The sequence below is a fragment of the Heloderma suspectum genome, chromosome 2 (genome assembly GCF_057233095.1).
Source record: "Heloderma suspectum isolate Gila_16-S chromosome 2, 16-S_ref, whole genome shotgun sequence".
Taxonomy (NCBI): domain Eukaryota; kingdom Metazoa; phylum Chordata; class Lepidosauria; order Squamata; family Helodermatidae; genus Heloderma; species Heloderma suspectum.
The window spans coordinates 119,895,561-119,909,530 of record NC_139459.1 but is presented as its reverse complement, the minus strand read 5'-3'; positions in this window follow the sequence as shown (position 1 = coordinate 119,909,530).

Sequence of the window (13,970 nt, the reverse complement as noted above, 5' to 3'; positions counted from 1 at the left end):
TTACAGGTAGGCCAACCTACAGTGCAGGTTCCACAGGCAATAGGAGGTACAGGCAGACTTTGGACAAGAGCAAATAGACCTATAGGCCTGGGGGGGGGGGTTGGCATAGTGTCAGGCCAACACTCCTGTCTGGGTCACCAACACTGTACTGCGACCTGCACCACAGATCAATCAAATAGATGCAAAAGCACTCCAAGGCAACCGGCATGGTGGTGCAGGGCACCTATGTATGGTAGTGTACACTAGAGTGCTACTGCCTCAGACTTTGGAGTTGACTTGTGGCATGCTTGGCCCAAAAGACGGCCACTAAAAAGCCAGAACTAGGAATCATATGCATACAGCATATTTGTTGCTGGTAGGGGTGCGCGAACCCACCTCTATCCGGGTTCTCCAGGCACCTGACCAGCCTCTGCCCCCACTCACCAGTCTCCATACTACGCTTGAGCCCATCCCATGCTTGGTGAGCAGCCCACACTCACCCCAGGGGCCTCATCGAGCTCCATGGTCGCCATTAAAAAAAAAAAGAGGCGATCGCAAAAATTTGCACATTTGCATATGCACGAAAATGCACATTTTTGCAAATGCACATATTTGCGTATGCGCGAAAATGCACATTTTGCAAATGTGCATATTTGCGTGGGGCACCCCCAAGCCCCACTCACCAAACACAGGCAGGGGGCAAGCAGAGGCAGGGGCTCAGTGAGTAGGGCTCAGGAGTGCAAGCAGTGGGGGAGGGGTTCCGCTGGATTCCCAGATGGAGTAGGGCACCCGGGCCATACGTAGTTGCTGTGATAGTGAAACACTAAAACACTTCTGGGAATAGGCATGGAGAAAATATGATGAAAGCAATGTGGATTTTAATAAGAGAACCTGTAACTTAAGAAGAATATTCTACTTCAACAGAATCACAAATGCCACCCTGAATTTCTATCTGAATGTAATTAGGCAACAACTACAAACAGAAGCCATCAAAAGCTATACTGAACTCCTTTAGAAGGATTACTGACACATCGCAGTCAGCAGCATCAAAGATCACTGAAAAGTCTAAAAGAACAAGAAGCAGTATATTTCCCTTTTTCCAGTTTCTAGGCATGAGCTCTAGGGCCACAAATGCAGCCTTGGTGATATACTCCAGTTAAAACTGAGATTGACAGGTCCAAGAATATGAGTGCCTCCAGGTGCACATGAAGCTTCATGGTAGTAATCAGTTCGACAACAGTTCCTGAAAATGGCAGGCTAGAGACAAGACAGTAATTAATTATTCAGAAAATCAGAGTCAAGAATTGTTTGTTGTGAGCATGGGGCAAACTATTACAGATGTAAGGCCAGCCAGAACAACAAGGAGGCGTTAATAACCCCAGCCGGTAATGATTTCAGCAGCCAGATTGGACCTGGGTCTGGTTTGCAAATGGATATTCATATCTGTAGCTGTGGTAACAGTCATTCATGGTCATTTTTCCTAGTTCCTCATCCATATTCAGTAGGAAATGCTCGTTGAAACTGTTCCATGTAAAAAGATTGCAGTCTTAGTGCATGTCATCAGGTGGAGAAAACACTACCAATTCACTATTCCAACATAGTATACATCAGAGATGGGCAGACTTCAGGCTTGCAGGATCTACTTTGTTTTATTACTAGAGTCCTGAGATTCACCAAGCAGAGTCTGGTGCAAAAGACATACACTTACAATTAAAGAATTCTGAGCCTAGGAATGTGTTTTTGAGTACCAGAGCTGAACAGAACTCACATTCTTTCCCCACAAAAATCCATGCCTAGTTACCACAAACTTTCTTCATTTCAGTAGTATAATTTATGGCAGAGAGGGGTCATTTTGTTGCTACTATTGTTAAACAATTGGGAGTCAGAAATCCTTGCCAAATGAGTGAAAAGCACCCAGAGATCTTCTAGCAGATCCAGATCTACCTTCTATCCACCTTGATATACACAACCGTGTGTGTGTGTGATGCTCTCCTTTTGTCATACATGGTATATGTATGACAAAAAGTAGGTATACAGTTGTTTAGAATGTTGATGGAAGGGGGAGAGAATGTGTGAGTAGAAGATGTGTGGGTGGACTCAGAATGACAGTTGGGAAGAGTGAGTGACAGGGAGTGACAGTTAAATCAGTTAAGTATAGAGAGTGAGGGGAGTGAGGCCCTTAAGTCGGTATACAGTTGTTTAGTTTTTTAGGGTTGTTTTTTTTTTTTTACCGATATTGTGAATGACGGCAGCGAACCTGAGTCAAGAACAAAGACAGTGGATTCTAAAGCAGTACTGGAAGACTGAAAATGCCGAGCGGGTGCACACTGCGTGGCAAGAAGCATCTGACACTCCTCCACCAACACGTCTGACAATTTATCATCTTAGAGATAAATTTGAAGCAACAGGTGCAGTGACTAATGCACTGAAATCTGGACATCCTAGCATGTCTATGACAGAGGAAAATGAAATGAGAGTGGCTCTGACATTTGTGAACAGTCCAAAAAAGTCCACACGATGTGCGTCTAAGCAGTTATCCATACCTAGAACGTCCTTGCAACGCTTAATGCGTAAATTGAAATTGAAGCCGTACCGTCCAAGAATGTTACATGTTCTTCTGCAGGATGACCCAGGCTGTCGGTTGCAATTCTGTGAGATGATGTGTAACCACATCTCTAATGAACCAGACCTTCTTGATAAGATCATCTGGTCAGATGAGGCTTCTCTCAAGTTGTCAGGCCATGTGAACAGGCATAACTGTGTGTATTGGGCAGATGAAAATCCTCATTTGACTATCACATCTCTACTGAACCAGCCAGGCATCACAGTGTGGGGTGCACTGTCCAGTGAAGGTGTTGTAGGACCGGTTTTCTTCGATACAACTGTGAATAGTAACAATTACCTAAACATGTTACGTGACGTGGTAGTGCCTCAACTCAGAACCAGGGCTAACTTCGCTGAACTGCTCTTCCAACAAGATGGGGCACCTTCTCATTATGCTTTTGCAGTAAGGGACTGTCTTGACAACACCTTACCACAGCTTTGGATCGGATGACGTGGCAGCATTGAATGACCGCCACATTCACCCAACTTAACACCAATGGACTTCTTTTTGGGAGGCGTAGTAAAGAATAAGGTTTTTGAGAGGAATCCCCAGACAGTGACAAATTAAAAGAGTTCATCTCGGAAGCATTTATGGACATTGATGCAGACCGGAATTTGTGTCGTACTGTGTGTCACAGTGTTCTGTACAGGTTCGAGGAATGTTGCAACATTGATGGAATACATTTTGAGCACTTACGAGATTAAACAGTGTTAAACAAATGTAAATGTAATAAACGATGTAATAAAATGCAAATAAACTGTACTGTATACCTTCTTTGGGGGCATTCTGTGTATATACAGTGTGTGTGTGTGTGTGTGTGTGAAACCTGGTTTTGCTCCCTGCTGCAGAAATGGTACTCATCACAGACCACAATGCATACTTCGTAGGCAGTGTCAGGCGTGGCTCACAAGTTGCACAGGCCCCATGTAAACAAAACAACTTTTGTCAAATATGAGTGAACTCAAGTACAACAAAGAGATGGAAGTTGCTGTTCTGATCATGCTGAAATCAGGGACAAGCCTCTACAGTATTTCTTTAGGTCAGCATTGTTAGTCAGACTCAGGATATTGATGGCAGAAAGCAGTAGGAATGCTGCAAAAGAGAACACAGAGTTTCTTTGGGATTCTCAGGGCCATTTCCTACTCAGGAAGTCAGTGTGGCAATCCCATTGTCAGGAGTTTCACTTAAGGTTGTATGAGAAATTCATTTCAATTTTGACCAGAATTTACCCAGTTTGCATCTCCCAGAACAAAACATGGACTCAGACACAAGCTGCTATTGAAATGCATAATTTCTGAGCCGGTGATGCAATCTCCCGAACAACTGAAAAACGCCCATGAAAACTGTGTGCTTTGAAAAATGTGCACAAGCACACTTTAATCAGTGGGAGAAAAATGAATACATTTTAAAGTATGTACAATTGATGCATACATCTGGAAAAAGGGTAACAAAAATATGTACAAATTCTCACACTAAAAAGAAATAATAAAGCTCACAATCTGATAAGGAGACAAGTCGGAGCAAGCTTCAAGTGGAATCTGGAAAACCTCGATGAGTATGAGTTTTGCTGAATCACACATCCATAGTTCCTCTGCCTGTACATGTCATGAGCATTCATTCATTATGATCACATTTCCCTACTTTTTGCTTACAACTTTTCACTGGCCAGTATTCTCACTGGGTTGTATGCAAAGTTGGCAGTCCATCAGTAGAACAAAAACTGCTGGCAGAATGAGTTCCCTTCTCTGCTGCAGCCCCTGCGCTGTCCCCAAATCTGCTCTGGAGGGTTGGGGATCCACCTGAGGAAATTTGGGGAATGCATGGGGAGCTGCAGGGGGAGGAGAGTAAGGGGAAGTCCTATTAGGTGACCAGAGGTCCATTTGCATGACATTGGTTTTAATCCATTGGCCATTAGGAGTTGGTGCTCTTGTTGTTTTCCTAACTTCAAACACAATCAGAATTATATGGAAGCAATGCAAGAACAGATTTACACCCGGTTTCTGTTACTCAAAAATAGGCAATCTGGTGCCTTCCAGATGTTTTAGACTCCAACTCCCATATCCCTCAGTCAGAGTGGACAATGATTAGGGATTATGGTAGTTGGAATCCAAATCATCTAGAGGGCACCAGGTTACCTACTTCATCTGTAACTCATGTGTAGAGCCTCAGTCATGAACAGGTCCATTGTCACATCCATTGCCCTCTACTTGTCGAGGGGACAGTCTGAAGAGGAAAGCCTCCTGTGTCCATGGAGGCTCTCCACATGAGCCAGGATGCTAGAAAATCACCATCCTAACTTGTATGGGGGGCTTACATGGATACAGGAAAGCTTCCTCTTCAGACCGATGCCCTCCATGAGTACAGAGTTACAGAAACACGTGGAGGGGGTGGAGCTAGTGTGCTCTCCCTCCTCACATGCTTATTCTACATAGATAAAGAAGGCCTGAACAGGGCTTCCATGTGATCTGATTTCAGATTATTGCCTAAGCTCCCAAAGCTGCTGTTCAAGAAATGTGATGCCTATGTGAATTACAGCTTTTGGCTTGCCAAAATGAGTAGCAAGCTTGAGATGCCTGCAAATATGAGTAGAAATAGAAAGTGGTTGCCCTTCACGATGCCATTTAGCACAGATCACTAGGTTTCATGTGAGAGTTACAGAAGGGGAAGATGCAGAAAAAAGAAAATGACAGCCATTTCCAGATCGATTAGACAAGAGGCTAGAAAATTCTGCAGAGGTGAAGACTGTTCGTAAAAGGCTAGTTCTAAGCAAGTCAGAGATATTCCTTTTCATTACAAAACCAACTAGAGTCTCTTTTGCATCATTAGCCAGTATGTTGAGTCAATCTGTGCTCTTCCATATTTGACTCCAACCCCTAACAATATTTCTGTCTCTCTCTCTGTCTCTTTCTCTCTCTCTCTCTCTCTCACACTCACACACAACCACACAGTTATGTGGTTTTCACACCTTATACATTTATTTATTATCCTACCTTTCCACTATATAAAATCTATACTGCAGTTCACAAGTACACTTAAAAATAATCCAAGTAACAAAAATTAACAATGGAACAGCCTTAAAATGCAGTAAACAATACAAACTGAGTAGCAGTACAGATTTACTGTATGGTATCAATGGCCTTGTGTGCCATTTTTGGGTAGAAAGGCAGAGTGCAAATAGATAAATTCAACAAGACCTAATACAGTAATGACTATTTAAAGCTCAAGCAAACGTGATGGACTTGGCCTGGCACCTAAAGGATGGTAGCAATGGCACCAGGTGAATCTGTTACAGAAAAGTCCATCACTCACTTCAGAAGATGGTGGCATGCAGAGGAGGGCCTCAAATCATGGTCTGAGTGGGTGGGCAGATTCTTATGGGAGAAAGTAGACCTTAAGATACCCTTGTCCCAGCCTGTTTATGGCAGGGATAGGGAACCTGTTGGCCTCCAAATGTTGTTGGACTCCAACTTCCATCAGCCTCAGCCAGCATGGCCAATGGTCAGGGTTGATGGAAGCTGTACACCAGCAACATCTGGAGGGCCTTCCACAGACTCCATGCCTCTGGTTTTGTGTCCAGAAACAATCTAGGAGCCAATGCAATCTAGGGCTGCATTAACAGAAGCATGTGTCCGGATCATGGGCAGTAATTGTTCTGCTCTATTCTGCATTTGTCAGGCCACATTTGGAGTTCTGTGTCCAGTACTGGGTACCCGATTTTAAGAACAACATTGAGACAGCAGATTTTGAAGCAGATTTTGGCTAAACATTAGGAGAAATTTCCTAATGGTGAGAGTTGTTCAGCAGTGGAACAGGCTGCCTCAAGAGGTGGTGGGTTCCTCTTTGCTGGAGGTATTTAAATTAGGGATGTCAGAGAATTTCGCCATGAATCTCGGGGAGGCCGAATGCCAGCGCATTTGGCCCCCCGAAATCAGTGGCAAAACGGTCTGCCCCCCCCACCCCCGGGACGGGACTTACCTTGGGCGAATCTCCCTGGCGGCGGCGGCGGTGGCAGCTCTGGCGGCAGTTCGGCGGCTGCGGCGGCCGGTCTCCCAACCGGCTGCCACCGCCGCCATTTCCAGTAAAAAAAAAAGTGATAGGCTACGTAAAGATTTACGTAGCCTATCACGGCTAGATTTTAAAAAAATACCATGATAGGCTACGTAAATGTTTACGTAGCCTATCACGGCTGAGTTAAAAACAAACAAACAAACACGCGTACGCAAATGGCGGCGCCCATGGGCGCCACCATTTGCGTTCTTTATTTTGGCACGTCTAGTCTACGTAAACATGTACATAGACTATGGCAAAAATAAGGGGAACGCAAATAGCGTAGACGCTACGCTATTTGCGTTCCCCCTATTTTCGCCATAGTCTACATAAATGTTTACGTAGACTAGATGTGCCAAAATAAGGAACACGAATGGTGGTGCCCATGGGCGCCGCCATTTGCATACGCACTTTTTTTGTCTTTTGTTTTACTCAGCTGTGATAGGCTACATAAACATTTACGTAGCCTATCACGGCTGACTGCAGGGATGCAACCGGCGGCAGCTACGGCCGCCGCCATTTGCAGACCCGGCCGGCCAGGATTCACGGCGGGAGGGACGGGGCACCTCCCCCCTGGCCAGAATTTGGGGGGGGCGGGACGGAGTGCCTTCCCCCCACCGCAAATCAATTTCGTCATAAGGTAAGTGACTTTTGTACATCCCTAATTTAAGTAGAGGCTGTACGGACATCTGTCAGGGATGCTGTAGGTGCACCCTGCAATGCTGAGCCTGCATTGCACAAGGGGTTGGACTAGATGATCTCAGAGATACCTTCTGACGCTTATGATTCTATGAGGATCTATAAGTATTGGAGTGATACAATCATTCTAATAATGTTCTGCATTTCCATTTGTGTAATGCTTTCCCCAGAGACACTCACTTGGCATTTACTTAGATGTAATTTCAGTGCCCGGCAAAGACTTTCTTTCTTTCTTTCTTTCTTTCTTTCTTTCTTTCTTTCCTTTTTTACTTTCTCAGGCTTTGATTCAATTTTATCTATTTTAACTTGGCTGGGATTGTTTTTTATGCTACTCCTAAGGATTTTGCTGTTTTAAGATATTTAGGGAGCAATCCTATGGCCACTAGACAGCAGCTAGATGGCCATAAGATATGGTGTTTTCCAGGAACCAACCTCGGAGCCCACACTCCAAGGTCAACTCCCGGAGAACCAACCTCCCCACACTTCTGCGCTGCCTCCCATCTTCCACACCCACAAGAGGAGTGTGGATTGGCCAGGGCGGGGAGAAGGTAGCTGCCTGTATGACACATCCAATGTGTTATACAGCAGCCTCCTTCCCCACTGTGCTCCCGCAGCTAGACAGCCGCAATCAACTGTCTAGCAGAAAAAGCAGGGCAGGAGAAGCGTGGAGGGAATGATCCTCTCCGTGCTTCTCCTGCCCTGCTTTGGATAGGCAGTTGTCTCTGAGTTCGGAGGCAGCTGCCTATCTAGAGAGGATTACGCCCTTAGTTTCATTGTGTTTTGTTTTGTTTTTAAATATATGTCCTTAATTTATTTTACTGTGCCCTTCAAGCCACCCTGGGAATTTTATTGAAGGCTGTAAATCCCTCATATAAATAACATATTTTTGTGCACTCGTTTAGGAAAAATAGAGAACTCTCAGACACGGCCATATATTGGTGGCTTAGGATGATATTCTTTGTGGGGCTCACAGCCCCACAAGGGACCCTCTCTGGAAAAAGCCTCTCTAAACCCAAACTTAGATAAGGATATTCGAGGATTTCATTTGGCCCACATTTTTAAGTGAACCAACCTGATTTCCACTTTCCAGACTAATATGCGAAATCAGAACACAGTTGCCCTTTAGTTCTCATGCTCCTTCCAATTTTGCAATACATTTCTCAGCCAAAACATGGACAACAGTGCATACCAAAAACGTGTGATTTAGGATTTAGTATGTATAAAAATGTGCATTGTGTGGGAAACACTTCAAAAATACGGTGAATATTCATGTTTGTGGGGACATTTTTTAATTCAAAAATTGCAGATTCTTGTGGAAAGGGGACAGAGCAGACCAATGAATTAATGCATGTGAAAGTGACTCAGACCGGAAATAGACTGATGTGTCCATCACTGGGCTCAGACCCCATCTCTGTGTATTTCTGTACCATATCCTAGGAAGCTGTTTGAAATCCCTTAGGCTGACAGATGCTACAGAAATGTAAAATAAGATTCTCTTTTAATGTAACTTCACAAAGTACTATTTCTGAATTACCCATGGCCATTTTGGGGGTGGGTGGGGGATAACAAATTAGGGACATCTAAAGATTAGGGACATCTTCTTACGCTTGTATCATGAAGTGCCTCAGAGGTATTGCACTATTTCCAGGGACACCTAAAGGACAGTGAAAAGGACGGAGTTCACTTTGGTTACTGTTGAACAGCAGAGCCAAATGGAATGGTGGGGGGGGGCATGAGCTTCAGGCCCTCCATTCCTTTAAAGACATGAGGTAGAGTAATTTGGGATGGTTATTATAATCCTCAGACATAGTGTTAGATATGAAGCTAGGTAATTTAATGCAACTATGAAGAGAAATAACTGCTAGGAAGGTACAGAATGTAGCTTCTCAATGTTATAAAATGCAAATTATACCTGTGTATACTCCTGTAAAGCCACAGAAGTAATGGAGGATGGTGTGATATCCATATCACCTCCTGGTGCAAATTGTAGTAATAACCTTCTGTCATATCAGATTCATTGAATGAGCTGAAACCAATAATTTCCCATCCTACCTCAGAATCTTCCTTGCTATTAGAGTCATTATCTGCCTTTCTCTGTAATAGGCTGGGAGATTATTTGGATAAAAATCTAACAAGTGCATGTCTTCTGATTTCTGTGTCAGGAGATGCCTGTTAAAGAACTGAGCCGCGCTATGCCTGGGATTCTGAGGGTCGGGGTGCTCCAGGGAAGGAAGATTGGTTGGTCTGAGATTGAGGGAGCCATAGTTCAGTGGTAGAGCACATGTTTTGCATGCTGGAATAGCATAACTGCCCCTTCATGGATCACTGCCTTGTTGTGGTGAAGGGGCTTGTGTAACTCAGTGAAGCCATAAGCTATGCCGTGCAGGGCCACCCAAGACGGACAGGTCATGGTGGAGAGTTCTGACAAAATGTGGTCCACTGGAGAAGGAAATGGCAACCCACTCCAGTATTCCTGCCAAGAAAAACCCATGGAACGTATCACAAGACTACTGGGGAAGAGCAGAGGGTATTTCCAAGTAGCGCCAGAAAGAGTGAAGCGGCTGGGCCAAAGCCGAAAGGACACTCAGCTGTGGATGCGTCTGGTGGTGAAAAGAAAATCCAATGCTGTGAAGAACAATATTGTTTAGGAACCTGGAATGTAAGATCAATGAATCAAGGTAAGCTGGAGGTGGTCAAACGTGAGATGGCAAGATTGAACATCGACACCTTGGGAATCAGCGAACTAAAATGGACAAGCATGGGCAAATTTAATTCAGGTGACCATTATCTCTACTACTGCGGGCAAGAATCCCTTAGAAGAAATGGAGTAGCACTCATAGTCACCAAAAGGGTGGGAAAAGCAGTACTGGGGTACAATCTCAAAAACGATAGAATGATCTCAGTACGAATCCAAGGCAAACCATTCAACATCACAGTAATTCAAGTCTATGCCCCAACCACTGAGGCCGAAGAAGCTGAGGTTGATCGGTTCTATGAAGACCTACAACACCTTCTAGAACTAACACCAAAAAAAGATGAACTTTTCATCATAGGGGATTGGAATGCTAAAGTAGGAAGTCAAGAAATCACCGGGATAACAGGCAAGCATGGCCTTGGTGTACAAAATGAAGCAGGACAAAGGCTAATAGAGTTTTGTCAAGAGAACACGCTGATCATAGCAAACACTCTTTTCCAACAGCACAAGAGGCGACTCTACACATGGACATCACCAGATGGTCGATATCGAAATCAGATTGATTATGTCCTTTGCAGCCAAAGATGGAGAAGCTCTATACAGTCAGTAAAAACAAGACCTGGAGCTGACTGAGGCTCAGATGTCAGACCATGAACTTCTTGTTGCAAAATTTCGGTTTAAATTGAAGAACGTAGGGTAAACCACTAAACCATTCAGATATGACCTCATATCCCTTATGAATATACAGTGGAGGTGACAAATAGAGTTAAAGGATTAGACCTGATAGACAGAGTGCCTGAGGAACTATGGAGAGAGGTCAGTAACATTGTTTAGGAGGCAGCAACGAAATCCATCCCAAAGAAAAAGAAATGCAAGAAAGCAAAGTGGCTGTCTGATGAGGCTTTACAAGTAGCTGAGGAAAGAAGGGAAGCGAAAAGCAAGGGAGAAAGAGGAAGATATATCCAACTGAATGCAGAGTTCCAGAGAATAGCAAGGAGAGACAAGAAGGCCTTCTTAAATGAACAATGCAAAGAAATCGAGGAAAACAACAGAATGGGAAAGACTAGAGATCTTTTCAAGAAAATCGGAGATCTGAAGGGAACATTTTGTGCAAAGATGGGCATGATAAAGGACAAAGAAGGCAGGGACCTAACAGAAGCAGATGAGATTAAGAAGAGGTGGAAAGAATACACAGAAGAACTATACAGGAAAGATCTTAATGTCCCTAATAGCCATGATAGTGCGGTCACTGAACATGAGCCGGACATCCTCGAGAGTGAAGTCAAGTGGGCCTTAGGAAGCATTACTAACAACAAAGCTAGCGGAGATGACAGTCTTCCAGCTGAGCTATTTAAGATCCTAAAAGATGATGCTGTTAAAGTGCTGCACTCAATATGCCAACAAATTTGGAACACTCAAGAGTGGCCACAAGACTGGAAAAGGTCAGTTTACATTCCAATTCCAAAGAAGGGCAACGCCAGAATGTTCAAACTACCGTACAATTGTGCTCATTTCACATGCCAGCAAGGTTATGCTCAAAATCCTACAAGCTAGGCTTCAGCAGTATGTGAACTGAGAACTACCGGAAGTACAAGCTGGGTTCCAAAGAGGCAGAAGAACTAGAGATCAAATCGCCAACATTTGCTGGATCATGGAGAAAGCAAGAGAATTCCAGAAAAAAAGTCTATTTCTGCTTCATTGACTACGCTTAAGCCTTTGATTGTGTTGATCACAACAAACTCTGGCAAATTCTTAAAGAAATGGGAGTACCAGACCACCTTACCTGTCTCCTGAGAAATCTGTATGAGGGTCAAGAAGCAACAGTAAGAACCAGACATGGAACAACCAATTTGTTCAAAATTGGGAAAGGAGTACGACAAGGCTGCATATTGTCACCCTGCTTATTTAACTTATATGCAGAGTACATCATGAGAAACGCCGGGTTGGATGAATCACAGGTCGGAATTAAGATTGCCAGGAGAATTATCAACAACCTCAGATACTCAGACAATACCACCCTAATGGCAGAAAGTGAAGAGGATCTAAAGAGCCTCTTGTTGAGGGTGAAAGTGGAGAGTGCAAAAGCTGGTTTGAAGCTCAACATTAAAAAAACTAAAATCACGGCATCTGGACCCATCACTTCCTGGCATATAGAAGGGGAAGAAATGGAAGCAGTGACAGATTTTATTTTCTTGGGCTCCAAGATCACCACAGACGGTGACTATAGCCATGAAATTAAAAGACGCTTGCTCCTCAGGAGGAAAGCTATGGCAAACCTAGACAGCATAGTAAGAAGCAGAGACATCACCTTGCCAACAAAGGTCTGTATAATCAAAGCTATGGTTTTCCCAGTAGTAATGTATGGGTGTGAGAGCTGGACTATAAGGAAGGCTGAGCGCCGAAGAATTGATGCTTTCGAACTGTGGTGCTGGAGAAGACTCTAACGAGTCCCCTGGACTGCAAGGAGGTCAAATCAGTCAATCCTAAAGGAAATCAAGCCTGAGTGCTCATTGGAAGGACAGATACTGAAGCTGAAGCTGAAATATTTTGGCCACTTAATGCAAAGAGAAAACTCCCTGGAAAAGACCCTGATGCTGGGAAAGATTGAAGGCAAAAGGAGAAGGGGACGGCAGAGGATGAGATGGCTAGATAGCATCACCGATGCAATGAATATGAACTTGAGCACACTCCAGGAGAGAGTGGAGGACAGGAAGGCCTGGCGTGCTATGATCCATGGGGTCATGAAGAGTCGGACATGACTTAACGACTGAACAACAACAACATAGCATAACTGAGTGCAACTTCTGCCTTGGAGAACTGCTATCAGTCTGAGCAGACAGACCAGGCTAAATGAAGCAGGGCGTCCCCATAGAAGGAAGCCAATGGAGGCTGGTGGCTCCAGTTTCAGTGGGGCTGGCTCTCTCCTTCTACCACCTCAGCTTCTGCACCTGAGTAAAGAGAAGGAAAACAGACCTCCTACTACTGCAACAACCACTGGAAGAGGCTTGTGGGAGGGAGGGATTATAGATGGATTTGGACCCTGTGACAAAGGGACAACATTGGACCAACTCAGCCTTCCTAACCTGGTGCCCTCCAGATGTGCCTTGCTGGCTGGGGATGTTGGGAGTTATGATCCAACACATCTTGAGAGCACCAGGCTGGGTAAGACTGGTTTAGGATATGGGCCACTTCTGTTCACTTAGGAAATATGTGTTGCCCCAGCAGTTGAAGGCTGATCATGTAGTTAAGGTTGCAATCCTATGCATGTTTAGACAGAAAAAAGTCCTACAACTCCCACCATTCCCCAGCTAGCATTTTAACTTGATGTCAAGAGACTAATTTAGCATTAACAACAATTTATGCCCAGGAGCTCATACACAATATGTTGGGTGCCTTTTGGTGAAAAGTAATGCTAAATTTAAATAAGTTTGTTTCTGGAACAGCTTTTAATCCTCTGCCTCACAGCCAAGCAACATTTGTCTCTCATCTCTAGAGAAAGCTTTAATACTTTCCTGTAGTTTGAGTTTTGTTGAGGGGAGCGGGGAGGAAGAAGAAAGATGGAAGAATGCTCATTTCAAAGGAGGTAATTTTAAGGAAAATTAAGTTTTACTGGTACTTCCATCCAAATTATGCAGCATTAGTTACATTTTGCCATCTACAATTGGATTAATCTGCTGCAGCCTAATGAAGTGCAATTTGTAAATGAGCTGTTTGTTTCTCTGAGAGGATAGCCTCAGTCATCTTTTCTGTCAAGTCTCCTTCCAGTTGCTGCATTGTTAATCAAGGATGTCAAAGTCGAGCTCTCTTAAATTACGAAGGCTTTCTGAAGTTGTCACTCCACTTGGCTGTTTTAATGAGGAGTGTGAAAAGCAGACGTTGGGTGTATGCTTTAAAGAAAGGGTTGTGTTTTTCTCTCAGAGCCCTGGAGAAGCAGAAGTGCAGGTT